This window comes from Hipposideros armiger, unplaced genomic scaffold, assembly GCF_001890085.2.
Source record: "Hipposideros armiger isolate ML-2016 unplaced genomic scaffold, ASM189008v1 scaffold_1120, whole genome shotgun sequence".
NCBI lineage: Eukaryota > Metazoa > Chordata > Mammalia > Chiroptera > Hipposideridae > Hipposideros > Hipposideros armiger.
Genome location: NW_017732470.1, coordinates 80,016 through 84,160, shown reverse-complemented (window position 1 = coordinate 84,160; position 4,145 = coordinate 80,016).

Genomic DNA, 4,145 nt, shown 5'->3' with positions numbered 1-4,145 from the left:
CTCCCAGGGAACACCTCCCCCGGGGCTTTCCATAGGGTGTGTGGAAGCAATCTTCCCAGGGTTAAAGAAAAACATAACAAGCAGAAACTGTTAATAGGATGGCATTCCACTCTGTAGCTTTCAAGGCCGTTGGCTATTTTCTCCTCAGCGGCCAACCTTCCCACGCTGCTCACCCGGGCCTGAGAGCCTGTCAGCCTGCCAGCTTTCAGGCTTAACCCTTACTGCAAACCTCCGGCTCCCTACAGGTGCTGCTCTGATTGGTCAGTAAAGATGAAAATGAGGATATAGCTGTGCAGTTCTGATTGGATGGGGCAGGTCTCAGTTCATTGGTTGAAACACGATTCCAGGAACTCCTTTATAAGGTTCAGCTCAGATGGCAGGAACTCAGTGCAGGAGGCTTAGCAGCTCAGTCTGGGTCTTTTCCCTGATATTCAGTGTGAGAGGCCTCTGTAAACAATGGCTGCTAGACTCTGATTATGAATTTGGAACCCAGTTAACTACCAGGAGTCCTTTTTGGCAGGTACATTCCATCTCAGGGTCAACAAAAGAAAAGTCACCATGTAAAGGATGGAGCAGCAGGATCAAGGAGGATGTAAAGAGATACCCATAAGGGTTGTTGGGGCCAAAACTATAGCAGAAGAAGTGGTGATAGATGTAAGAGGACTGATTATAGGGATATAGAGACGGTATTATACTACAGTGGTTAAAGTTGTGGGCTTTAAAGGAAAATGCATCTTGATTCCAACCTCAGCTCTGCCACTTACCTAGTTGTGTAATTTGTGCTCAGTTTCTTAGCCTATCTGAGCCTCAGCTCCAGCATCTATAAAATGGAGGTGATAAAAATAGAATCTACCTCATAGAGTTATCATAAGGATTTGTTCATTAATTTAAAAAATAGTTATTAAAAACTAGTTATTCAGTATGTACTATGCATTAGGCACTGTTCTAGATACTGAAGACATAATACAACAGTAAACAAAACAGACGAAACACTGACTTCCTGTAGCTCATATTCCAATGGGGAAGAGTGACAATTATATAAATTATATATAAAAGTAAATATATATATATATATATATATATATATCATAAAATCACTAGTTAATAAGGATAAACATATATCAGGGAAGGAAGAAAAATAGATGAAAGAGTATTTGAGAAGGGAGAAGGGTTGAGATTTTAAGGGTAGCCAGAAAAGTCCCCATGGATAAGGAAACATTTGAGAAAAAATTTCAAGTAAGTAAGAGAGTGACGAAGAATACATATATGGTGGGGAACAGTCAAGACAAAGGGAAAAGCAAGGCAGGGGTGTGCCTAGTGGATTTGAGAAACATCAAGGAAGCCAATATAGCTGGAGCAGAGTGAAGGAAAGGGTGAATGATTAAGAAAGGAAGTCAGAGAGGTGATAGTATACCATATCAAGTGGGGTCTTGTAGGTCATTTTAACGACTTTTCCTTTTACTCTGAATGGGACGGAAAGTTAGTGGAGAGTTTTGAGTAGATGAAGAACATGGTATAGCCTAGGTTTTAAAAAGATTATTTGGACTATTGTGGGGGAAAATAGATCATAGGTAAACAAAGGTAGAAATCAGTAAAACAAATATAAGATTGGTGCAATAATCCAGATATGATGAAGCTAGGGGTAGGGTGTTCACACTGGGTGGGGGGAAGAGAAAGGGAAATACTGATAATGTAGGCAAAAGACAGGATTGCTGGAGCATAGGGAAAAGGATTGACTTTCAGAGTACCAAAGAGAGGGCTGAGTATGCAAGCATGAATGCAGGTGGGTAAGTTATTTGTAGAGGGGGAAAAGAGAGGAGAAGGTGTTACAAGTTTGAGGAAAGAAAAGGTATGAAACAATCATTTGCGGAAAGTGTATGGACTTTTAAAATTAAATTATTAGCAGATAGCTCTAAAGGCCCACTTGAGGTTAGTGGTGATGAATTTGAGGAGTCCAGTTGCCATTGTTGTGGGTTTTTCTTAATCTACTTTCTCAAAGATGGAGAGTTAGATTGTCCAGGGTAGGGGTTTTGTGAGACAAAATATCAAAACAAGAGGAAGCAAGAGAGAACATGTCAAGGGAATGATTATAATATTGGACCTTGGAATTTAAGTGTGTAAGAAGAGAAGCGAGGACATGAGATGGGTGAGGAATGCTGAGGAGATACTGGGATCACTGGCTTGTAGGACCCAGGGAGGTGGGTATTATCAGAGAACTATTGGAGTTGAGGTGTTGGAAGGAGTGAGCTGGAAAGACAGGAGAGGTAGAAAGATAAGACAGGTTGTTGGTAGATTCTTAATAAATGGAAACAATCCCTAAAATAATAGTAGTATTAAGGCCCAGTCCATGCCCTCAAAGCGCTCACTATGTAGTGGGGAAGACAAGACAGAAATAAATGCTAAAGGTAAGTACATGCAATGACTGAGGGAGCCAAAAATAACTTTCAAATAAACGTGAGGGTTAGACCAAGGAAACATCCAGAGGACATGGCATTTTAGACGAACCTCAAAATGGAGCAACTGCAGAGCATAGCCTGCTATAGTAGTTAAACCACTGCAGTGAGTGTTCAGAAAGCAGTGGTTGGAGCATGGAATGGAATCTATGGCAAGATATGAGACTAGAGAGTGGCCTGGGGCCAGGTCAGGAGATCTTTGAAATGCCAGGCTAATGCCTGAGCATTTTTCTATAGGTAATAATAAGGTCAGGGACCCTTCTACATAATCGAGCCCACTGATTAGCAGGATATGAAGTCATATTGGTTTCTGTATTTTGATCAGGCTAAAGTTACTTTCTTCTCCATTACGTACTTGTACTTACGTCATATTTAGAGTTTTCACATTCCACTAGGATTTTCTGATTGTCCTTTTAAGATCGCGTCTGCTCTACTGCACTGATACTGTTAATTTTTTCGAAACAGTCTACTGCCATATACCCATTCACTTTCTTTCCAATGCCCTTTAATTCCATCCCCCAGTGTTGGTAGGAAAGTCTAACATGTGACCTCTTAGGGTCCTGCCAGAAAGCTTCTGCAAGAAAGGGGTAGGAAATAGGTTGAATATGATTGATCATATCCATGCTCTTGAAAGCATTAGGACCAGCTGAAGGGGGTAAGAGTTGAAGGTGAATAGTTATATCCTCCCAGGGTAGAGGAAGACACAAGGGGTAGTCTCACAACTGAGGTGTCACAATTTTTCTAAGAACTCAGTATCAATAGCAATGATGGAGTCAATCTCTTTGCAAGCTGTATTTATGATGTCATTTAAAAATATCACAACCTTTGTCTTCACAGACCAAACAGATGAGTGTTGAAACCATTACCTTTTCTACCATGTCATTGTGGGCTTTGACCAAGCCCCTTCCCCCCTCTGGACTCAAAGTCCTATCTATAAAATGAGAGGGCTGGATTCATCCTTCCCTAGGGTCCCTTCCAACTAAGACATGCTCTACTTTTTCTGTTATCATATTTATTCTTTATTAAACTCATAACATGTGGCAGGCATTTTTCCAAACATGAGACCCTCTTTCTCACCCCTTCTCTCCTTTCCCCAAACTCCTGTTATGAATTATGTTGGGCTTTTCTTGTTTAAAACATTTGAAAAAACTGCTGTGTTAGAAGGTTTGTTTCACATAATACATTTGAAAGAAAATCATGTAAAGGGCTTTGTTTTGTTCCAGCAGCTGAAACAATGAAACTACCAGAATGCAGTATTTTGTACTGCCATCAAGTGGTGGCCCATAGTCTTTCCCTGGTTGCAGTTTAAAAAATAAAATGTGTTTTCAGAAGAGCTCATGGCGTCTGGAGGTAGGAGAGCCTTACTGGGCCTGACAGTAGGACTTCTGATGGAATATCTCTTCTTAAAAAGGAGGGGTTGAGGCCTATCATTGTTTGCATCTAAACAACGCAAACTTGCTCTCTTTCTCTTATCTTTAAAGAGCTAGCATTTTATATCTGTGACTCTCCCTCCAGTCCTATTTCTCTACTCCCCTTTACAAATTTCTCCAAAGTTATCTACATACTATTTCTACTTCCTCATCCCCAATTTATTTTTTAACTTTTTACTTTAAAATAATTTCAAACTTTCAGAAGAGTTGCAAGAATATTACAAAGAAGGGCCGGCCGAGTGGCGCGTTGGTTAAGAACTGG